Consider the following 25,867-nt stretch of genomic DNA (forward strand, 5'->3'; position numbering starts at 1 on the left):
CAGCCTGGCTGTGTGTGTTTGTCTTAAGACAGGTCTATGTATGGCAGGCTGGCTGTGAACTTTCTGTGTAGCAAGTTGGCTGGTCTTGAACACCTGGACTTCCTGCCCACCCCACCACACCCCCCACCCCCATGCGGGGATTATAGGTATGCATCACCACATACAGCTATAATTATTTTTCTCACTTAAGACTTTTATGGAGCAAAGATAAAATTAAATACTTATTTTTTTAAGAAATATCTTGGCAAAAATGAAAACAAATCATGGCAAAACTTACATGCAATAAAAGCATTGTTTACAAGAAAGTTTAGGATTAGAAATGCATTTTTGTTTCCTTTTCTTTTTTTTCCGGAGCTGGGGACCAAACCCAGGGCCTTGCACTTGCTAGGCAAGTGCTCTACCACTGAGCTAAATCCCCAAGCCCCTAGAAATGCATTTTTAAAGGAAGAAAGGTAATATAGACAATATCAAATCTCAGGATGACTTACAAAAATTGATGTCAGCATCAAAACTTGAAAGATGCAGGAGTGGTGGTTCCCATATCTCCTTTAACTCTCCTATCTGGCCAATGCAGGGAAAGAATGGATGGTGGAAAATGACAACTGACTATCAGTACCTTCTGTTGCCGGTGCTGTATGTGGTGTCCTTGCTTGGGCAGACAACATACATCCTTGTACATGGCATGCAGCTACTGATCTAGCAGATAACTTTTTCTCATATGGACCAGCAGAAGCTTCTGCTTTCGTTGGAAACTCCATCAGTGTATTTTTACACTTTTAACTCAAGGATACATTAACTGTTAGTCATAACTGTGGTTTGAATGTGAAACATCTCCCACAACCTCATGTGTCTGAACACTTGGGTTCCTAAATGGTGCTACTGTTTTGGAAGGTTGTAGAATCTTTAAGAAGTAGAGTCTGGCTGAAGATGTTGCCAATGTGAGGAGGCCTTAAGCTTTTACAACCCAGCCTCATTTCAGCTCTTGCCTTCTGAATGCAGACACAATATGACCTCAGAACCCTGACATCATAACTTCCCTACCACAATGGACTGTGGCTGTAAGTCAAAAGACTCATGCTACCCATAAGTTGCTGGTTGTTGGATAATTGGTAGCAGCAAAATTAAGAAAATTAGCACACAGAATAACTAAGACATTTTCCTGTGATCCTGGTTGTGTCAGAACTCCTCAGAGTCCAGCTGTCTCTGTGATCCTGTGATTCTAGGATTCTGTTATCCTGAGATCCTGTTGTGTCTGACAGAACTCCTGGGAGTCAAGCTTTCTCAGGGTGTTGCAGGAATAGCTGGGGAGCCAAAGCCCTAGGTTTGCTCTGGGCACAAGTTCAAGCTGGAAGGAACCCATGCTGGTTCAACTAGAGGTCAGCATGTAGAAGAATGCAAATTGATCCATTCTTATTGCCTTGTACAAAGCTCAAGTCCAAGTGGATCAAGAACCTTCACTTAAAACCAGATGCACTCAAACCAAGAGAAGAGAAAGTGGAGAAGGGCCTTGAACACATGAGCACAGGGGAAAACTTCCTAACAGAAGAACAATGGCTTACAAATGGAACCTCATAAAATTGCAAAGATTCTGTAAGGACACTGTCAATAGGACAAAACAGCAACCAACAGACCGGGAAAAGATCTTTACCAATCCTACAACCAATAGAGGGCTAATATCAAATATAAAAAAGGAACTCAAAAGTTAGACTCCAGAGAGTCAAATAACCCCATTTAAAGTGGGGTACGGGGCCGGGGATTTAGCTCAGTGGTAGAGCACTTGCCTAGCAAGTATAAGGCCCTGGGTTGGGTCCTCAGCTATGGAAAAAAAATGGGGTACAGAGCTAAACCAAGAATTCTCAACTGAGGAATATCAAATAGCCAAGAAGCACCTAAAGACGTGTTCAACAGCCTTAGTCAGCAGGGAAATGCAAATCAAAACAACCCTAAGATTCCACTTCACACCAGTCAGAATGGCTAAGATCACAAACTCAGGTGACAACAGATGCTGACAGGGATGTGGAGAAAGAAGAACACTCCTAATAACAATCGAAATGTAAATAAGAAATACTCAAGTTAACGGTTTTAGCTGACATTCATGGAGAGAATGAATCCTTAGAACTGTGCCACTAGTGAAAGGAAATCCTGTCTAGAGTATGTTTCTTTACAAAGCTGTGTCACACCATCCTTTGGGCCCTCTGCTGGAAAAGTAGAATCAAGTCTCAAATAATGCCTTTTAAATGTATCCTCTAGTATTATAGATGTAGGACAGTACTGTATCATACCTCTGTGGATGTAAAATAGCTTGTACCTGCTTTATGATACGTAGTAGTGACCGTGCTTTATCAGAGCTGTTTTTAATGATGTTGCTCAGAATGTTTTCTTTCCAGATGATGATTGAGAAGCTAATGTAAAAAAAATGGTGCCAGGTACCACAAGAGTAACAGAACTGTGCTGTTTTCTCGGGTTTGTTTTTTTACTTTTTTTTTTTAATGGAGTGTGCTGGATGTCTCTACAGTTTTGTTCAGATGACTGCAGAACCTGGAAAAGCTGTTGCTGCTGTTGATGCATAACACACTGCTATTATTGGTCTTTTTATATAAATATAAATATATATATACAGATATATAATTTGAATTTTTTGAAACTTTACCTGTGCTGTCAACTTTCGAAAAAAGTATCCCCGTTTACTGTGTTGAGTTGGCACTGTACAGAAATTAACAGCCATATTGGTCTAGAAATGTTGAACTTAAGTTTTTTCCATTTGTACAGGGGTAACACACTGTATTAAATATGTAAGGTCTTATATACGTGGGTTTGATTACAAAAACTAATAAAGTATTCTCTAAATTAAAAAAAAAAAAGAAATACTCAAGTTAATAAAGAAAAAAAAAAAAAGAAGAAGAACACTCCTACACTGTTGGTGGGATTACAAGCTTGTACAACCACTCTGGAAATCAGTCTGGCAGGTCCTCAGAAAATTGGACATAGTGTTACCTAAGGACCCAGCTATACCACTCCTGGGCATATACCCAAAAGATGCTCTAACATACAACAAGGACACATGCTCCACTATGTTCACAGCAGCCTTATTTATAATAACCAGAAGCTGGAAAGAACCCTGATGTCCTTCAACAGAGGAATGGATACAGAAAATGTGGTACATCTACACAATGGAGTATTACTCAGCTATTAAAACAACGACTTCATGAAGTTCTTCGGCAAATGGATGGAAGTAGAAAATATCATCCTGATGAGGTAACCCAGTCACAAAAGAACATACATGATATGTACTCATTAATAAGTAGATATTAGCCCAAAAGCTTTGAATACCCAAGATACAATTTACAGACCACATGAAGCTCAAGAAGAAGGGAGACTTCCTGCTCTAGTTACATGTATAGGGCTGGCTTACTTTCTGCTGTGATTCTGAACTGTTTTGTTGTTGAAGTCTGCTCCTAAATATGAGCCTACAGTCTTGAGTCTAGTACCCACCACTACATCCCTTAACTTCTCCACCGATATAGTTAGCCTCTTACTCCAATTTCCTGTTAGTGTGTTTCTGTTTCACAGACAGGAAACTGACAAAGATGGCTACAATCTCTGCAAATGTTTCTTTCAAAACATGTCAACCAACCAAATAAGACAGGTACCATGGTTTCCATTTGCTTAGTAGCCAGTGTATCTAGAACATGTTTGCCCCACATCCAGACACACAGTTTTTACCACATACATGTATTTTCTCAGATTGTTCTCAAGTTTAATAAATAGTCTCATGTGGCAAAAGTGTAAATCAGAAAGGGTGGGGCTTACATCCATATCAACTTTTATATTTTGTAACTTGTTTTTGACATTCTCTTCAAGGATTTTTCAGAGTGATTTTCTCAACTATCCCTAACCCTTAGAATATGGCAGATACTTCTTTATTTTTGAGGTCATATTGGAAAGTATAAGTGACAAATCTTGGAAGTTCCTTGTCTTAGTTTCTTTTCTACTGCTGTGACAGACACTGTGACTAAAACGTAAGTAATCACACTCTTATGCAGGTTTACAATGAAAAAGAGAGAGCAGGGCAAAAAGAAATGGAGTATGTGCAATCTGAGGAGAAAAAGCACACCAGGAAAGTTAATGCTAGAGCAAAGGCTTGTACTGAAAGAAGGAAAAGTTTGATAGAAAATTAAATAAAGGGAATGGGCCCCCTTGGGGCAAGTTTTCAACCAGGTAATCAGCAATTTATGAAAAGAAGTGGCCTAAGAAATATTCTCTTTGTACAAATCAAAGTTTATACAATGTGAATCAAGGAGGTAGGCAGGCTCCATCCCAAGAAGGCAGTAGAGCTTGGCAGTGCTGGCCATTTTGTTCTAGCTTTAGAGTCACGGAGGATACATGAGCAAAGGGGTTGGAGTAGAGCGAGTATAGAAAGGACTCAACAGACAGTGACAGAGAGAGCATGGCTAGCTGCTCCTGACATCCCTACTGGTCCTTGTCCCTCCCCTCTGGCTGTTACTAGAATGTGCCACCTGCTGTTATCCGCACACCACTGAACTGGACTGCCGGTTATCCAGCAAAGTTCAAGAGCAGACTGAGCTGATGCTGCTGACCCATGCCTGACAGCACAGAGGAGGGTCGCTCCAAAGAACTGTCTGTTTGTTTGTTTGTTGTTTGTTTGTTTGTTTAATGTGCATGAGTACATTGGATCCCATTACAGACGGTTGTGAGCCACCATGTGGCTGCTGGGAATTGAAACCAGGACCTCTGGAAGGCTGCCAGTGCCCTTAACCTCTGAGCCATCTCTCAGTCCCCACAAAGAACTATTTCTAAACAGGTCCACTTCCTCTGTATCCTTTCTTTCCCACTACCTCTGGTGGGTGGTGGATTAGAAGGGAGGTTAAAGCATTTAAGAACCATCATTAAAAGTTGAGTTTTGGGGGCTGGGGATTTAGCTCAGTGGTAGAGCGCTTACCTAGGAAGCGCAAGGCCCTGGGTTCGGTCCCCAGCTCCGAAAAAAAGAACCAAAAAAAAAAAAAAAAAAAAAGTTGAGTTTTGAAAAAATTAGTTTCAAAGTGCAACCACTATACTTAGTGGCACAGGCCAAAAACCTAACAGCAAAACTCAATTCATTTATGTCCTTCGGTGTTTGTGGAATTTATTAGAAATCCAAATTATTTCAAGTTCTTAGTCCAAATTACCTGTCCCTGCCCTTCTAGTGAAGTATAATCTGTTTCAAACACCCTGGCTTTAAAGGCAGATAACGTCCATGTTCACTTCATCTCCCTTCTACTCCAGCATTTTTCAAAGGAATCTTCTACAATCTGGGAAATATTTGCATCTTAATTGTCTAATATTCTTACAGTCTGGATATGAGTTTTCCCTTCAAAAATTTCACTGTTGACGGCTTGGTACATAGCTAGTAAATCATGAAGGTGATGTCATCAATACATCAACTCATTGATTAGTTCACAGCTGAATGGTTATCAAAAGTTACAAGTTTATTAGAGGCAGTATGTCAGCAGGGGTGGGTTTTTGGAGGTTATTTCTAACTCTCACTCTCTCTCTCTCCAAAGCCCTCCTGCTAACTCATGCCAAGGCTGAGCCTGGCTGTTCCCACTAGGTCACAGCACCACTGCTGCTATCCCGACTCTACTGAACTGGACTGCTGGTGTATCCATGAAGTGTTTACGAGTACATCTAGCTGCTGCTGACCTGTGGACTAACCTACTAATTTTCTGACAACACAGATGGGATTTACTCCAAAGAACCGTTTCTAAAGAGGTCCACATCCACTTCCCCTGTATCCATCCTTTCTTTTCCACTATCTCTGGTGGGTGGTGGACTAGAAGAGAGGTTAAAGTGTTTAAGAAGCATCATTAAAAATAGGGTTTAAAAAATTAAAGCTTAATATATATATGATATATATATTATATATATGAATGATACAGCCCATTAAATCTGCAGATGATTTAGGTAACAATTCAGTTAAGAGCAGAGAAATAAAAAGAAACTTTTCTCAACAATCTACTGGTTCTAACACATATGTGACATGAATGGAAAAAAAGAACCATCAATCTTATCTTAACCTGGTCAACTGTCACTGCCTTTTCTGTAATCTCTTTTGTACTTGTGTTAAAAATATACATCCAAAATTTAAAACTTTTAACAATTGTAGGTGTAACCAACAAAAATGCACTTGACCTGGCCACACAGCCTACCAGTATGGGATCTCCAGAAACTACATGGCAGAAAGAGAGCTGATGTCTGGAAACTGTTTTCTGATGTCCTCTTACAAGTATGGTGTGTGTCACACACCATAGACACACACAGGCACAGGCACACATAACACAAATGTAGTAAAATACATTGCCCCCACTGTAATTGGAGGGTGATGTCTTGCTGGGACAAATATAATCTCCCTAAGCTACCCCTTGGCGGGTTAAGTGTGTCTACTCACTAACATCCTTTATTTACTACGGTCCTCAGTTACAAGGAACTGGTGTCAGCAGCACACATTTTAAAGAATGGATACTTTTAACTTGTCCTAAGCTTCCCATGAATGTTGTCTGTATACTATAGATCACCAACAGAAGTCTGGAGTTACAATTTTTCAAATCAGTTCCATCAATACTGACTTAATATTGTGACACTGCATCTGCATGCTTAGATTTAACGCTCTGTCATTTACTTTGTTCCTAGGATTACTTTGTCCAATGGCTTCTCTCATCCTTCAAAGGATGCAAATATGCAGAAATTCAAATGCATGTAATTGACAGATAACATGAACACTAATGATTGCAAGTTGGTTAGAAAATAACTGTAATTTTATTATAACCTACTAGCATTTTTATTATTACTTACTCATTTGAAGCACGGTGTTGAATATCTCAGAAATCAAACTATTCTTCAGAAGTCACACATCCTTCCATACCAACCCATAAAAGATCTATTGCTAAATGTGCCAACAAAGCAAACTCTCGGTTATAACTGATTAATAATAATGATTACTTGATACATCAAGAACCGAGTAAAGACTTCCTGACAATGGCACTGCCAGGGCCTTCCTGAGTACCTCAGGCTTCCTCACCATGCACCATGACAACGGCACTGCAAGAGCCTTCCTGAGTACCTCAGGCTTACTCACTATGCACCGTAACAGAAACATGAATACTTCTGTGAGATACATGGTTTTGCAGAAACTTATGTGATAACAATATACTAAAATGATTTTTAGTAAAACTAAATTAGTTTTTTTAAGATTCAATGATATATTACATTGATAAATAACTTTCTTCAAAACTCAAATATATACATGTATATACTTATATATAAATATGTAACAATCATTTGTATACAAGAAGTCAAAGAGCATGGCACAAATAGTACCTTTGATCAGGAAGTTAGGATTAAAATCAGGCTCCCTTAATTCTCTACTTTACAAGCCCTAATAAAATCATGACTACTTTAAATGCAAAAGAGACCATCAAGCAACCTATATCTTTTTTCCTTAAACAAACAAAAATATGTGTATACATACATACACAAATACAAATTTATATGCACCTTTAGCATATATATACGAGTTAAGAAATTTTGTTAAGGGCTACATTAAATACCAGAATACCTAAGTTTAAATCTCTCTGTACAAACTCAAAGCCTCTGAGGAAATACTCCAGATCACGATTTATAAACAAGATACCCAATTCTTAGGTGTATTTTCTGGTCAATTTAAATTTTACTATGTGCATAAATTCTTATTTTCTCAAATCAGATAGTTTTATGGGTTGTTACAAAGTACTAAAGTAATTTTTACCTGACTACTTATAAAGAAACTTTGTCATATATGATTTTTAGTGTAAAGGGGTTTAAGCCATTGCTTTTCATTGCAAAACATCACATTTATCAGATTAAAATGTAATAATATTTAAATATAGTATTTTTGCCATTTTGTAAGAAAATAACTTATTATATTTTAATAATATTTAAATGTTGCATTTATGCCATCTTAAGACTTTCAGAGTATTCATGAAGTTTATGTCATTTTTATAAACTTATATACTATTCACCTCTAATTATATATTTTTGGAAATAAAAAGTACTCTAATAAATGTTGCAAGTGTATGAGTTTTAAAAGATAAAATTAAATAAAATATAATAAGTATGATTATTTAATAAATGTGATTAAAAATAAATAATACAAATAAATCAAATATATAATAAAATAAATATAATTAAATAAAATTTAAATTCAAGAATAGATGACATTTCAAAATGAGCAAACTGATTTATATTCAAATCTAAGTACTAAATCTAAATAATTCACATATTAAATTTATACAAATTTACAAATATATATAATATTAAAAACAAAAGGATATGAAAATGATAAGGATAGATGAAAATCTGCACAAGCTAAATACTTCTATTATTTCACTGTAGTGTTAAAGCGAGCACATCAGCTCTGAGATGAAAAATGAACACAGGATAAAGACTGACAGGCTGGAGAGACGGCGCAGTGGCTAGGAGCATGGCTGCTCTTCCAGAGCGCATGGATTTGAACAGACACCCACAAGGTGGCTCACCACACTCTGTTACTCCAGACCCACGGGATCCAACAACCTCTTCTGTGCATAAGACATATGCACACAGCACATAGATGTGCATGTAATCAAAGCAGTCTTTAATGATATACACATGGGGAAAAAAAGAAAAATAAGTTTAACACAAGATACAGGCTGAAATAACCTAAATTAGTGTTTTCATAATACAAGAGTTTAATACACACGTACCATATATCTACTGAAATTTACTCTATAGAACATCTTGAGTTTCATGAACTTACATTCTTTTAGCTCAATTAGTCCATTAATAAGCGGACTAAGTCATCACAGATATCCAGATAGTGTACAAATATTAAAGAGTAAGTATGTAGTTGACATCTTTAAAATAGATGAATAGAAGAGCTGTAAACTTTCTCTATAGTCCCTAATATTTATATTACTGTTATTTCTTAAAAAATAAATAATTATTTTACTACCTTTACTGTCTCAAAATACATACTACAGATATTAGAATTACATTCACATAAACTATGACCATCTTTCCATACTTTGTACTCCCTTGACTCCCATGACATGACTGTCCTACTCTTTATCACTACTGCACTTGACTCCCATGACATGACTGTCCTACTCTTTTTTTTTTTTTTTTTGATTTATTTATTTATTATATATAAGTACACTGTAGCTGTCTTCAGATACACCAGAAGAGGGCATCGGATCTCTTTACAGATGGTTGTGAGCCACCATGTGGTTGCTGGGAATTGAACTCATGGACTGTCCTACTCTTTATCACTACTGCACTTGACTCCCATGACATGACTGTCCTACTCTTTATCACTACTGCACTTGACTCCCATGACATGACTGTCCTACTCTTTATTACTACTACACTGGTTAACACAGGATTCTCCACTGGGTGTCAGCTTGGTTAACTTGGAGCTATAGACACAGTCACAGCTTTGTACACGGCCACAGTTCATCTGGATCCACCTGAGTTTGTTCCTAACTCATGGCTACTTCACTTAAAAGATACTAACATAAAACTTATATTTAAAGGAAGTTGAAATCCCACCTTTCTATGAAAATTGCACCTATGTTTACTAGTTACACAGCCTTGAATAGTTATCGATCTTCAAAAAATTAAAAGGATACAACAAACTAGAGGATTTGTTCATTAATATAGCTTGCTTTTTAATTTAAACGGCATTACTGGAGAAACAATCACATTTTTTACACACTCAGTCACAAAACTTTTAGTGAAAAAGAATGGGCTAAGAAATATTTCTATAATACAACTTTGTACCCCACCCTCCTGAAATGAATTGGAAAAATACTAGCTCTCTTGGTAATTTAATGGTAGAAGATAAAACAAAACAAAAATTTATTTTTAAAATGAAATAAGAATTCTTTAATGATGAGAAAAATATTGTATAAAAAGTTCATGATTTTGCATAAAACCTAGTATTTTATTCTGAAAACTAAAACAACTAGGTAGCAAACCATTTTTACAGCTGCAGTGTCCTAGCGTTTGAAATAATTATTGAGAACTACTCAGAAATGGAAAGCCAAATGTTAGCACAGATTGAAGAAGTTACGCAAAGGTCTACATGACCAGTGGGACAAAGCTAGCCAGACACATCTTAGGCATCGTGAGTGAAGTCTGTTTCTGTGAACTCTGTTCTAACAGCAGAAGCTGCTCTCATACACTCTCTCCTTTCTGTTCTGTTGTGAGGTAAACCCTAAGCAGTCCACAGTGGCTTCCAACTTCTTATGCAGCCCAAGCTGAGTGCTGGATTCCAGACAGGCACCACCATTTACACAGGAGTTTGTGTCCACTAGGCAAGTACTCTACCAACTGAACTATAATCCTAGCCTTTTATAGTCAATTGTTTTGATTAAAGGGAAATTTACTAAAGATGTAACTGATACAGATTTTTTTGCACTTTTATATTCTTCTCTTTAAAAAAACTGTTAATTAGAGTATATTTCAGGAATTTTTTTAAACTATCATTTTTCAAAATAGCAAAAAATAAATAAATAAATTAATACTCAAATTAACCTGACCCAAAGACTTCATAGCTCAATGGACTTCTATATACTTAGAGTAGCCATTCAAAATAGAAGCTAGGGAACGTCACATTTTATAGTTCACTATTAAATATTTTTGTGCACGTATCCACCATCAAAACAAACAAAATCCCACAGGTGAGAGCTGAGAGCACCAGCAGCTTTCTGCCCTTTTGAATGTCCCTGCCTGTACTCAGTCAGGCCTGGTCCTCTAAGACTTAGCCTTTCGTGTTCTCTTTCCTTCATGTTATAGCACACCATACGCACATCTGCTTACATATATGGATTCGTTAATGGGTACATTCCATACGAGGGAAAACATGTATGTTTCTTTCTCTCTCTCTTTCTTTCTCTTTCTTTCTTTCTCTCTCTTTCTTTCTTCCTTTCTCTCTTTCTTTCTTTCTTTCTTTCTTTCTTTCTTTCTTTCTTTCTTTCTTTCTGAAATTCTGTGGCTTTGCTTAATATACATCCTAAGTCCACCACTTTCCTAAAGATTTTGTGATTTCAGTTTTCTTCAGAGATGAGTATGTGCACACACACCTCTCAATTATAGCATATACATCCATATACACCATATACCATATGTCCATCATCTGCTGATGGACAACTAGGCTGACTCCAGGTCTGCTGCTATAGCAGATGAAGTAGCAGCAGACCAAGGGCCGCTAGAAGACAGCAGAGCTCTTGGGTACATTCCCAGGGGTGAGGGAGAGAGCTGGGTCCTAACTGGTACCCACAATGCACTCCTACTAACAGAAAATATGGGTTCTTTTTTTCCCACATCCAATATTGGCTGTGAGATTTATTACAATAACCATTCTGACTAGGGTGAAGTGGTATCTCATAGTAGTTTTAACTTACATTCCCCTGATGGCTAAGAATACTGAAGACATTTTAAAACAACTATTGGCCATTTGTGTCCCTTTCTTCTTGTTTTGTAAATGTTTACTCAGTTCACTTCCCATTGTTGATTGGCAGGTTTGTTTCATGGCTACCTAACCGCTACAACTCTTTGCATCCTGAGTATTAATATTGACCCCTTGTCTGAAGTGTAGATGGAAAAGATCTCTTCCCATTCAGTTTGTTTCATTGTTATTATCTGGGAAGGAGACTCTCAAGATTCTTGAGAGGCCATAAAATTGGCCTCCAGGCAAGTCTGTTGGGCATTTCCTTGATGAATGACTGATAGAGGAGGACTGGCCCTCCCTGTGGGGGTGCTTCCCCTGGCAAGTGGTGCTAAGTCAGATAAGAAAACCCGCTGAACAAGCAGTGAGGACCAAGCCATAGCAGCACTCCTCCATGGCGTCTGCCTTCGTTTCTGTGCCCAGTTCCTGCCCTGGCTTCCCTCAAGATCAACGGTGACATGGAAGTGCAGGCTCGATATCCTTTCCTCCCCAAGTTGTTCTAGTCATGGTGTTTTATCACAACAACAGAAATCCTAAGACAAATATCCTCTATGGTTTTTTTTCCTAGAAGATGTAGATTTTAAATTAAGAGTTTTGATCCATTTTAAATGGAGTTTTGTAAAAAGTGAAAGAATATTTCATTCTTCTGCAGGTAAAAATCTACCATTTGTTGAAAAGGCTTTTTTCCAATGTATGTTTTTGCCTTTGTCAAAAATTAAGAGGGCATAGCTTTGCCATTTCTGGGTCCTCTGTTCTATTCCACTGATCTTGTCTACTTTTATTCCCTCTCCAGGCTGTCTTTTCAGCTATAGCCATCTACGTAGATGCAGACGCAGATGCAGAAGAATATTAAACTTTTAAGGTAAAGTATAGTAATGTCTACACCTAGTAGGGCTTTGGTTATTCAAGGTCTTTCGTGGTTCCAAATGAATTCCTGTATTGTTTTTATCTAAACTTGTAAAAAATGTCACTGGAATTTAGATGGGCATTGCGCTAATTAGTTGGCAGTACAGCCATTTTCACAGTATTGATTCTGCCAATCCAAGAACATGTAATGTCTTTCTATAATCTAGTATCTTGTATGATTTTCTTTTTTACAGTGGCTTGAATTTTTCATTGTAGAAGCCTTTCACTTCTTTGGTTACATATGTTCATAAATATCTTATCTTGGGAAGTTATTTTGAATGGAATTTTTTTTCTAATTTTTTTCTCTAAAAGTATGCTGTTGGTATAAATGAAGGCCTGTTTTTTTAAACACTGACTTTGTATCCTGCATCTTTTTACTGTTCAGTATTTCATTTAAACATCAATTTCCTAAAAAGTAGTTCTTTTCTACTGAGTTGCCTTTTATCTTGACATCAGTATGATTTCTATAGTAGTAAACTGAAAAGAAATTTAACAGGAAATGTTAGTGAATGAGAACGTTTCTTTAAATACTGGAGGTGATACTACATAATAGAATTATTCTGCTAAGAAGCAGAAAATGTAACCAAGCCACATAAATGACAATGCAACAACTTTTCCTCCAGCCAACTAAAACTCTAAAATGTATGTTGACTGTTGCAGATGACAACCATATGACTTGCTTTCACCCCTCCGGTTACAGTTACCCGGGGGAGCCCATCCCTTTCACAGAGAAGTCCTCCCACAGAAATGCAAACTGTCAGCTTCCTTTAGGCCAGGGATTCTTCAAGTTACAATTTAAGTTGAAACTTAACCATAATTAATTTGTATGACTTTATTTTTATCAGTAACCATACTTCTATTTACTGACTTCCGTTTACAAGACATTACAGTAGCTCTTGGCGCTTCCCTACCCTGAGAAATTGAACACATCTTTTCACTTCATTAATGATTGAAAGCTGATTTAATGCAATTATCTTAAGCTCAATGGTATCAATAATAAAAATGAGATGTTTCTAAAGTGTTTTCTTAATAAAGTCTGAAAGACTAGACAAGAAATGTGAATCAATCCATTGCATTTGAGTGACCTGTTACTCTTACAGAAATGAGCAACCAAATAATGTAACTTCTATGGCTCTGTACATACCCTGAAAGTAATTTGTAGGATATTTAATTGCAAAAGAGAAAAATCAATTGTTCTGACATTATTTATGCAATGTAATTATTGAAAGTTACTGTAAACTATTGTTTCAGTGAGCTTTCAGTCTCAAATATTTTATTCAAGAAAATAAAAATATGTAAAAACCACTGAAAACCAATTATTATGCATTTGTGACTTCCTAGTGATATATTATTGTATACCACAAAACATCTGACCTACCTAAAGTCAATTCTAAACTATGTATTCTCTGAGGCTTTCTTTAATATTTTGAGTTCTAAAACTAGCAATTGCAAAGCCATATAGGATGTATTCACTAAGATATACAGTGATACACCAAAAGAAAGGTCTTGCTTCATCTTAAAATAAATAAACACTAAAATCAGCAATAATCATCATTGTGGAAATGATGACCACTGCTTCAGTATGTAATAAGAATTTACTTAAATTTTTAAAAAACTCAATTATTTTTACATTAAGTTTTTTCTTGTTGATAAAGGATTCAATACTAAGAAAATTTATTATTTTAAACCAGACTGTAGTCCAAACACACACACACACACATGCGCACATGCATGTAATATACATCCACAAGCCATATATGATAACTCATAAAATCAGCTTGTATATGAAGTTAGTAAATCATATTATTAAGGTTAAAATGTTCAAATTGTATACTGCTTCATAACAAAATAATCTATAATCTTAATTGCTATCAAATGGTCAGATCATTTTAATTATAAAACAATGCAAACTTACATATGTATATATGAATGTACGTATGTATGTGGCCAGTACTCTACCAGAATTGAAATGCAAAGATCTGTCAACTGAAATGTGAAAAGATAATAGAAATGCCAATTAAAACATTAAGTTCATTTTAAGCACTTGATTGTTTTTAAAACATTGACTCTTACTAAAATCTTTTCCTAACTTATTAGATATGCAAGGTCATTTTAATACCAGATAGAAACATATTACTAGCACTTTAACATGCTTTTTCCAATAAATATCAATGGCAAGGATAGAGAAATCTAAGACACTTAAATAGCCATTTTTCAAATTACTGGTGGGTTTGGTGAATTAATTTCACATGACATGAATTCATTCTTAAATATGATTTTTAGAAGTCTGCTTTAGATTGCAAGTTATGTTAAATGACGTAAGGCACACATTTGGAAGGCGAGCACACTTTCTCTTAGGAAGGACTGAAGCTCCATCTAGAGGCCCTGCTCCTGCCACTGTCACTTGCAGTGTAAGTGTCTCACCTAGAAAGGGGAAGAGTAGGGAAATGTCAGGGATCTCCTCCGCACAGGCCTTTTGTTATTCATAATGAGTTCCTCCTGACCCCCGCAGGGAGCCTCTAGCTCCATCACTGCCATCAAGTGGCACAAAACTAAAACTGAGCCTAAGACAGGAAAGCAGTGTAGTCTGATCACCTGCGCACTGTGTAAGTTATCTTTCTCCCACGGCATTTACTATGTCAATTCTAGGGAAAGCACAGTCATGCTGTTTTCTCAAAAATATCATTTTTCTTTTTTCTTGCCTTTTCTTCTTTTTTTGTTGTATTTTGTTTTGTTGTTTTTCAGCACAGGGGTTCTCTGTGTAGCCCTGCTGTCCTGCATCTCATTCTACAGACCAAACTGTCCTCAGACTCAGAGATCCACCTGCCTCTGCCTCCTGAGCCCCAGGGATGAAGGCTGTGCCACCAGGCCCAGTTTGCACCTGGTCTTTCTAGCTGAAGCTGGAGCTGAAGATTTTTAAGTTTGCCAATGTATAATGAAAAAAAATACTTTGAACAAAATGTATGTACAGAATTTCATGGATTACTTCCCTGACAGGGATAATAGGGAGAAAATGAGGAATTGTTTAAGACTAGTAACTGTACGCAAGAGCAGTGAGTAAGAGGGCAGATGTCTTCTATCCACTATGCAAATAAGCCTGGGGTTTAATAAAGGGGATCCTGTCCCGTTTTATAAATCATATCCTTGGATTGTAGTTTCAACAACGTTTCCCCAAAATGTTATCAACAGTCTGAATGAAAAATTTCCTGAGAAGGAAATAACAAGAAACAGCAAGAAGTTCAAATAAAATGAAAATCTCCTTTTTCTTAATTAAGTAATGGGAGCTAGGGCTTTACTGAACCCAGGAAAAAGAGATGTGAAATAATGAAGTACAAACTATGATATAACTACAAAGATTATATGATATATGAAGGTAGATTAAACTCAGTCTCAAAATGTTTAGTATCCCCCAAACTGCTAACACATATTTAAAGGTTATTCTTTTTAATTTATATACTTATAGAAAGCTTTACAATGTTCTAATTTTATTCTTTTAGGGAGATTGTAATACTTTCTGAGAAGCCTGATTTTAAATTTCATAGATACTGAAAACTCTAATTTTGATTATAAGTATAGATTTACTAACTGAATCAACAACTTATCAAGAGCAGCGAACATCTCTACTATGGGGTAAGGTCTACTCCACGTTTCATATGTAGAATTTCAAAGAAACCTCTCAACACTCTTCAAAACAAGCACAACTGCCATCCCATTGATTCAAACTCTAAGCAAACAAATAGAGCAGCCCTGAGGCATACAGGGCTTTTGTAATGACCTCAGCCAGAGTAAGCACTGGGGCTCTGGAAGGCAGCGTAGCAGTAATGACTCTTACACAAGCCCGTTTTCCTCATCTATGCACTACTGACGTTTTGAATAGATACTTCTGTGTAGAAGTTGTTCTGTGTCCCGTAGGATGTTTAGCAGCACTCAGTCTCTCCAAACAGATGCCAAGAGTGAGGGCTCAATGCCAGCTCTCCTTTCTTTCAGCTTGGGTAACAAAAATGTCTCCATACCAGTGTCTCCACCGTTAAATGTCCCAGCTAGGGAAAATAAGATTCATTAGTAGACATGTAATTTATAGCCCTGAAGGTACACTGACGAACAATGAAACTGTTTTCTAGTTGTAAGTTAGCTGCTGCAACTGCGTTGGTATCTCTATTAGGGTTGCAGCCATCGTTTTTGGATTCCATGCTTTTTGTGTTAAGGGAGGTCTCTTCTACCAGCCTGCACTCCAGACCAACTGGGAGGAAAAAAAAAAACCTTAAATTTTTAAATTTAAAAATGTGAAGTATGGGGAGGGTGATGTCTGTCCGGAAACCGGGAAAGGGAATAACACTTGAAATGTATATAAGAAATACTCAAGATAATAAAAAAATAAAATAAAATAAAAAAAATGTGAAGTATGTAGCTTTAATCTTTTATAACAAACACACATAACATTGGTTTGAGTGATGTCTTGAAATGCTAATTTTAAGTGACCAAGGGTTTACTGTCACCCCCATTTAAAATAAACTGTCCTTTAGACCACAAAAAAAAAATTAGTTGCTGCCTCACACATTATAAATATACAAATGGTGTAGAATGGTAATAATCTAAGATTTATAATCTAAAACCACCAAATGAGGAGCAAACGTGATAGTGAGAGGATTATATAGGAAATATGAAGACAGTCAGAAGTAGTTGTTTCTAGCAAATAGAACTGAGGGACAAAATAGAAAAATAGAGGACTATAGCCTTTTAATTTACATTTGTATTACATTAACTTCTTTTTCTGAGATGGACTTAACTTGAGATTCTTTTGCCCTAAATACTGACACTACAAACATATTCCTTCATATCAGGTTTGTTTTTCTTTTTAATGTTTTTTCAATTGATAAAATTATATGTGTATATTGTGTGTACTTACACAATGTAGGTGGGATTTTGTTGTTGTTTGTTTGTTTGTTTGAGACAGGGTTGTCTCTGTGTAGACCTGGCTGTCCTGGAACTCACACTATAGACCAGGCTGGCTTCCACATCATGAGATAAGCCTGCCAAGTGCTGGGATTTAAGGTATGTGCTACCACACCCAAACTGCGGTTTAAAATATATATACGTTATAGGATTACTAAATTGAACTAATTAACCTAAATACCTTATCATTTTTCTATCCTTTGTGATGAGAACACTTATCATGAACTATCCTGCATTCAATTCTACAATACACTATTTTTGTTTATTAAAAATAGAAAGTTAGAAAGCTGTTCTTACTATAGTCATCTCTGTTGCATTTACTTATGTAAATTGTTTCTCACCCATTTCTCTGTTAGACTCAGCTCACATGCTAACAAAGCATATGACAAATTCATGACTAAAAGACTGATCCCAATAAAACAAAAGTTGCTTAAACAGGAATTGGAAAGCTGGCAACTTGAACAACAACTAAACACAAGAAGTACTGACTGTCAAGAATGCTACTTAAAGATCCATAAAGGCGGGTAGACATTCTTCTTGTCAAATTATTCTTATGTATTTTAAAAGTAATTTGTCATGTATTTTGTCATTTGTGACTATAGCAAAATTTCTTTTCATACTATTTTGAATAGTTACTTTATGATTATATATCCTTTAAGGCAAGTAGAATAATGAGAGCCTCTTTCTTAATGGAACTTTGTTATTAATATTCTCTTCATCTTTCTTTTTTTGCTTTTACTACTGTGAACTAAGTTTTATATATGTGTGTATGTATGTATAAATATTGTAATTTCTGCTTTTGCTCAAAATTTTTCCATTCAAGTGATGTTTATATTCCACTAAAGTTAACTTAATAAAATTTATTTAAAACATCATCTTTTAAAAACACACTCATTTTGTACTCTATCAACCTAGGAACTAAATATGTTTTAGATAGTTAAGCTATTATCTTTCACTAGTATTTTTACTTATCTCTTTGCTGTTTTCTTTCAGTTATTTATAGTTTTTCATATTTTGCTTTCTATTAGTTATTCAAGTAATAATGAAGAAACAGGCACACCCTTCTTCAAAGCCCCACTACCAAAAAAGCATCAGCTGGTATATACAATCTATGCTTCTAAAAACACACTTACTCTTATGTATGTGTACATGCAGACATGTTCTACTTTGCAGTACAGCATCATTAAGCAAAGTGCTTTCCTTGTATGCAGGACTCATAATGCCTGTTCTATCTCTTCATTCATTTGTGTATTAGGTTTACTGCAATATTCATCATTTTAATGTAAAATGCTACTTAATGACAATTTTTAAAGACTTGGCTATTACTAGAAACATAGTTGAGAATGTCTCCTGTAAATCATATGTTAATTTAGCATAAAATTATGAAGAAATAAAACAAAAACTACAATGAGATTTTAAAACTTAAATATTTCTTACATGTAAAAATACTATGACTAAGGATTTTTTTACTTTCTAATGCATTTATAGAAAGCTTAGCTACTTCACAAAAGACATTGCTTTTATTTACTTATTTATTTATGCATGCATGTGTGTGTGTACCTGTACGTGTGCATGTGCGTGTGTATGTGTGATGCACTCCAGACCATGCATGTGGAAGCCTTGTAAGATGACGATCTGTGGGCCTCTGCCCATCTTCTGTCCATTTAAAATAGAAATTGTACATTTCAAAAAGATGTATGGGTCAGCAAAATGGCTTGCTGGCCACCAAGCCTAACAAGCATCATTCAACTCTGGGGCTCATGTTGGGGAAGAAGAGTAGCATCTCTAGTAAGTTATCTTCTGACTTCCACATGCTCACCATGACATGTGTCCTGCTCCTTTAAGTAAATAAATAAAATGTAATAATAAAAAAAATTAGTGTTTGTACAGAATCCCTATAATCCAGTTCCAAAGTACTCCCTTCCAAAGTTCCATATCTTTCTATGTATAGATTTGGACTCTCTGGGCATGTCAGACAATAGAAAGGATGAGATTTTCAGATCTACTTAAGTATTAGATTTAAGAACAAATATCATGTTTCACTTTTTTAGCAGTATTTTCATTTATCAGCATGCTTAGCTCACTTGGGAAAGGCATAGCTAAATTGCTTTTTCCTTTCCCTTCTTTCTTTTCACAAAGTTTTACTTGCAACACTGAGTATAGGACACATGGAGGACACCAAGGGCAGACCTTAGAAACACTTGAGATATTTCTCCTAAACACAGAGTGTACCTCAGCTTTGGTAACAACCCATTTAACATATATCCTCTAAACTTGGAATTCTATGTCTGAGTGAAATTTCATCCTCTAAAAATTTTGGTGTCATTCTTGACTCATTTCGCTCTCAATATCTACAGCCAATTCATTAGTAAATTCTACTGGCTCATATATTAGCTGCTCAGATGCTCAGGAGGGTTGATGAGATTCCTGTTGGGGAAGTGCTTGTCTAGGATCAATGAGAGATGCTCTGTCCAAAAAAAAAAAAGCCAGAGAGAGCTATAAGACCACACATTGATCTCTGGCCTTCACATGTACATGCACACACATCTGTGAGTAGCACCCCCCCAACAAATATGTACATGTATGCATGTATATATGTACACATACACACACAGCGTGGAGAAGGGGGAAAGAAGGGAGGGAAGAGAGGATATACTCAACATGTGAACACTACCACGGAGCGTCAAACCATCACTTCTTGCCTGAATCACAGCAAATCCTAATTTATTTCCCAACTATAACCCTAGCTTGGCATCTTCTCTAATGGTTTATTTCTGGCACAGAACTGGCACACACTAAAATAAAAAACAGACGCAGTCAAAGTCTTTAATTGATAACTTGTAAGGCAGCTATGCTCACCAGTAACCACTGATGCATATTAATTGGTATCTTGGGAATTACAATTAATAGTGTAAACTTATCACAACCTATTTCCTTACAATAGCCTAGATGATCACTTAGAAAATAACTTTAAAGATACAGAGCAGGAAAGAAAAAGGGAATCCAAACAGTATACTATAAAAAACAGCCAACTGAAGGGCAGGGTACAGCTCATGGGCAAAGCACTCCCCAGCATGATACATTGCTAGCCATTGTTTTGCTAGTGAGACCAAAAATTAAATAGACACAAAAACTGGCTGTACTGGAGGATTTAATAAGGAACAAAAACTACACTATTTAAAGAAAACAGTACCCCCCACCCCGGCATAGTGGCACTTGCCTATAATCCCAGCACAGGGAAGGCTAAGGCAGGGTTCTGTGTTGAATATCTAAGGTCATCCGCATCTACAGAAAAAGATTCTGTCAGAAAGATAAGATTTCGGTTTCAAAAGAATACAAATGACAGAAATATTTTTTAAATGTTCAACATCTTAGCCATTAGGGAAATGGAAATCAAAACTACTTTGAGATTTTTATCTTACTCCGTTTCATAATGGCTGAGATACAAACAAACAACAGCAAAACTCCAGGTGACAATAAGTGCTGGAGGGTGTGGGGAAAGGGGACACTTATTTATTCACCGGCGGTGGGAATGCAAGCTGGTGCAGCCACTGTGGGAATCAGCGTGGAGGTTCCTGCAAACGCTGGCAATAAGCCTGCCACGCGCTCCTGGACACAGAACCCAAGGACCCCACTCCACACCACAGCACGCTGCGAGGATCGCGAGGGTCGCGGTTGCTCATTCATGCCCGCCGCGCTCTCACAACAGCCAGGAAAGGAACAACCAGCACGATGGACACACTGGCTGGTCCTGTGTCAGCTTGACACGAGCTGGAGCTATCACAGAGAAAGGAAATGCCTCCATGAGACCCAGCTGTGAGGTGTTTCCTCAATTAGTGACCAGGGTGGTGGGGGAGGGCCCATTGAGAGTGGGATCTATAAGAAGCCAAGCTGAGCAAGCCAGAGGAAGCTGTTCAGTCAGCAGCGCCCTCCATGGCCTCTGCATCAGCTCCTGCCTCCAGGTTCCTGCCCCGTGTGAGTTCCTGTCCTGTCCTTCGGTGATGAACAGCAATGTGGAAGTGGAAGTTGAATAAACCCTTTCCTCCCCAGCTTGCTGCTTGATGATGTTTTGTGCATCAATAAAAACTCTAAGAAAATGGGTAATAAAAATATGGTATATTATACCTGTTCTGCTGTAAAGAAAAGTGAAATTTTCAAATATATGGATAAAGATACAAATAATCATTCTGAGTGAAATAACTCAGATCCAGAAGAACAAATGTCATACTTCTCTTTCATATTCAGAGGTTAACTTTGAGGTTTTAGAGACCTGTATTTAAACTGGAATGACCATAGGAAAACTAAGGGGCCATGAGGTCGGGGGACTTGCAAGGAAGTGGGCACAGACCTCAGGTGGTATGAAAGGGAATGGAGACTAATAAGAAAGAATGAGGGAGTGAGTGGGAAACAGAGTGGAGGAGGGAGTATGAGGAGGGATAACTAATACTACAGACCTTTGTGAAGGCCATATGGAAACCTACTTCTGTAGAAGCTTCCTGAAATATATACAAATGATTATGTAAAAAGATTTCAAATCCAACTATCCTATAATACAAGAATAGTCCAACTAGACATGATACATTGCCAAATAAAAACTCCAGAACTGAGAAATAGACCCTCTTTTTGAGCTGGTGGCCAGTTATGTTGATAAGCCCTCAAATGTTACAGGCTACTGCTTATACTTCCCAGAACTTCACAGTGAGACTCATGATGAAGACACCTATACTTGAGTCATGGAACACTGGGAACTCATGCTAGGACCTACCTGGAAGCTCCATCTGACTGGCCATCTTTCATAGTGCTGGAACTTGCCCTGTATGCTACAGGGGTGGGCAGAAGCAAAAGTAATTAGCAGTTCTTCCCAACTCTGAGTCCTCGGTTCTTTCCAATTAGGAGCCCTCTGAGCTACACTGACTGGGCTGGTAAGACATGCCCACTGGTGTAAGTGTGACACAAATGTTATAGGAGTAACCAACTACTTTAAGGCTTATTCCACACTTATGCCTGGCACCATTAACAGGACCAAGAATATGTAGCTGGGTAGATCATAGGTCCTAGGGGGAAAACCTACTACTATTATTCTACTAGATGGATATTGTATTAAGCTATCCCTAAGTATTTATCTTTATACCCATAAATTATACATCTCTCAACCTTCATCAGAGAGGCTTGCTTTTGTAGTTGATGGCAATTAACACAGAAATCATCAATTAGTCAAACTGGAGAGAATAACAGATTCCAGAATGCTCAGCTCTAAACAGGGCAGCTGCATCAAACACATGCTCTTCCCAAGGCTCAGGAATCATAGTAGAAGAGAGGCAGAAAGGTTATGTGAGCTATCAGTAGTGAATGCCTATTTCAAAAAGTGTTTTCTGGTCATAACAGGGCAATTTCACACATGTACTCACATTAGTTCTTACTGTACGCATAAGACCTGTGCTAGATCAAGTTAAAAAAAATCCCAGTATATGTGAGGAAGGGGTCATGAAGTCCTACTATTGAGAGCGATGCCTGCTGGAAAAGGAAAAGCCAGTGTTCATAAGTGATACTTCCTTGGGAGGCTTGCTATGTTCCCGCACACAGTCCCCATACTCATTCACATACTGGCAGCACTGTGGACTCAGTGGTGTGAAGACAATGCTAAATATCATCAGTCACGAGAAAGTGCAAATCAAAATGATGATATGTAGCACTTCATGTCTAGATGACTACTTTTTTTTATTCAAAATAGATTTTTTCATACAATAAACACTGATTATTGGTTTCCTCTCTTCCAACTCCTCCCAGATCCTCCCCATACTTCCCCATCCACCAAAACACACACCCTTTCTCTCTCAAAACAATAGTAAGATAAAATAAGAACAAACAAACCAGAATAGGAGAAAATACATAGAGGTTGAGGGGTTAGGGAAGTCAGGAGAACCAAGAAAAAAACACAAGAAACACATATGGTTGATGAAACACATTCACACAAAAAGGAAATCCCCCTAAAATCAAATATATATGTGAAAGGTCTGTAAAGAAAAAACTCCAGAAAAGCACAAACAAACAAAACCCTCAAAAAATAGCATTGTGTCTTTTTCTGTTGGCTTTACTGCTAGGCATGGGCCTGCCCTGAAGTATGGTTCCTATATCCTGTGAGACTCCTCCCTTGGAGAAAACCAATCTTTCCTTTGTGAGAGGAATCGCCTGGAGATAGCTTCTGGGTCAAGGATAAAGGTGTGTCCACTTCCCTGCAGTGTGTCGTGTAGGTAGACCATCATCACTGTAGATCACAGTGTGTAGCTGGGTTGGTATTTGCCATTCCCCTCTGGTAATGTGCAGAGTCACTTCAACAAGAGGATCTTACCATCAGTTTTTTAAAACAACCAACAGACTTGGGAATAGCTTGGTTTATTTGGGGTTTTCAATGATGCCTCTGTGTCCAACAACTCAATTAAATATAATCAATTTTCAACACTGAAGGTTTCATTTGGTAGACAAAGATGTCTAGTTGGGGGGCTTTGCCTCCTTTTATTTGGTAATTTCAATTTTGATTTCTTTTGTACATGTATATATTTTAAGATCTTTCTATTGTAGTAGGTTTCTATATAACCCCTAAATGGCCGTTAATTTTTACTATCCCTTCCCATATTCCATCCTTTGCCCCACCTCTTCCCTCACCCTCCTAATTTGGTCCTCCTGTTACAGTTACCCATGCCCCTGTCCATATAAAAGTATCATTCTATTTCTTCCCTCCCCAATAGTCCCTCAGTTTACACTTAGCCTCTGTGCTTATGCAGATTATAGCCGGTTTATCTAAGATTTAACAGCTAACATTCACATATAAGCAAATACATACTTTTTTTTTTTTGTAGTAGGTTGGCCTGACATTGCTTGTATTCTATGCTAATAATACTGGTTCCGAAAGAGGTGGTTGTTCCCAAACAAGCAGACCATCATTTATTCAAGTGATGCCATGGTGAACTTTCTCCCCAATTTAACTGGTCAATAAAAGGTTAAAACCTGTGATTAGGCAGTGGAGAAAATGGTGGGACAGGAGGCTTGAGAGGGAATTGCAGTAGGGAAGAGAGAAGGACAGGAAAAAGATGGTAGAGGAGGAAGCTACCATGGACCGGAAACACATGGCCAGGAAAAATCGGAAGTAACAAGGGGCTTCATAGCTAGGGAATGAGTTAGAATAGTTCTAGATCTGCCCAACATAGGCATATGACTTATAATTAAAATATCTGGATTGTGTGTTTTTCATACTGGCTTATTAGGATTGTAAAATCCATCAACAAGTTGGCGCCCAACGTGGGGCTTAGAACTGAACTAAAAGCAAGATAAAAGTCTCCCCCTGCTCCTCAAATATAAACAACCAGAGCTTCGCTCTAAAGCTGCAGCAGTGTAAAAATCAAATGCTGAGTGGGTCTCAGGGGTGTACAGAGAGCTAACTGGGAGGATCCCTCCCTCCCTACTGCACATGCCCCAGGCAAAAGTCTGCACATTGGCACTGAGCTGGGACATAATGCCACAACACAGTCAGAATTCCCTTTGTCTCAGAAAAGGGTCACAGACACTGGGATCATGGCTGCTTGAGACATAGCTGAAGATCAACAGCTGAAAAACTGCCTGCTAACTTTTCAAACTTCTCACAGGCACATGTTTAAACAGGACACAGGATGGCCAGACCTGGTCTCCAGACAGCTTGTACTGCAGGCTGCATCCCAGACCAAAAAAAAAAAAAAGCAGCAATCCCAAACAAAAAACAGCAATGGCTCAAAAGCAGACAGTTCAGTTTTTCTACAGTCAGCCCCTCCCTATGAATAAAAGAGTCAGAAAAGGTTGCAATGTCCTGAACCAAACACCAGAGGGAGACAAAGGTACAAGAAGCTCTGGATCAGGAAATAAGAATTTAAATTGATAATTCTGGGGGAGGGGGAGAAGACACCTAAAGATGACAAATACAAAAAATACTGTGGTGGTTTGAATATGCTTGGCCCAGGGACTGGCACTATTAGGATGTATGACCTTGTTGTGAGAGGTGTGTCCTGGTGGGAGGAAGTGTGTCACTGTAGGGGTGGGTTTTGAGAGCCTTATCCTAGTGTGAGAACCCTGTCAGAAATAGCAGGTCACCGCCCTGTCTTGGGGAAGGACAAATAAGGAAATGGTCTAAACAGGGAACCACCCTGCCTAGGGTGAGGAGAGAGAGGGAAGTGACCCAGAAAAAAGACAATGCCAGGAAATAGCACAAATTCCACAAGATGGGCAGGACAGGGCCAAATGTTGGAGACAACCTTCCCATTCAAGCCGACCAATAATTTAAAATGTTGCTCAGGGTAACCAATCGCAGTTGTCCAACTCAGGCGACCGCTGAATTCCCCGCCAAAATGTTTAAAGAAAGTGTGTGCTTTGTGAGCTCTGGGTCTCCTCTTGCCTGTGTGCTGGGGGACCCCAACATACGTTGGAACAGTAAACCTCTTGCGAATTGCAGCGATTCCGGTC

At 37.7% G+C, this 25,867-nt stretch overlaps 1 protein-coding gene and 1 long non-coding RNA gene across 4 annotated transcripts in view; one reads left to right on the plus strand and one right to left on the minus strand.

Moving 5' to 3' along the window:
* Dnajc1 (DnaJ heat shock protein family (Hsp40) member C1) overlaps positions 1-25,867 on the minus strand; it is a 157,304-nt gene that overhangs the window by 85,699 nt on the left and 45,738 nt on the right. The gene's annotated exons all lie outside the window — the stretch shown is intronic.
* Positions 10,560-23,688, plus strand: LOC108348596 (uncharacterized). 2 transcript variants are annotated; one of them, XR_001841975.3, is made up of 3 exons: positions 10,560-12,173; positions 12,315-12,383; positions 15,173-23,688. It is a non-coding gene; the product is annotated as an uncharacterized LOC108348596 (long non-coding RNA). The 2 variants fall into 2 exon arrangements; XR_010059277.1 differs by having other exon boundaries at positions 12,315-23,688.

Source organism: Rattus norvegicus, chromosome 17, assembly GCF_036323735.1.
Source record: "Rattus norvegicus strain BN/NHsdMcwi chromosome 17, GRCr8, whole genome shotgun sequence".
Lineage (NCBI taxonomy): Eukaryota > Metazoa > Chordata > Mammalia > Rodentia > Muridae > Rattus > Rattus norvegicus.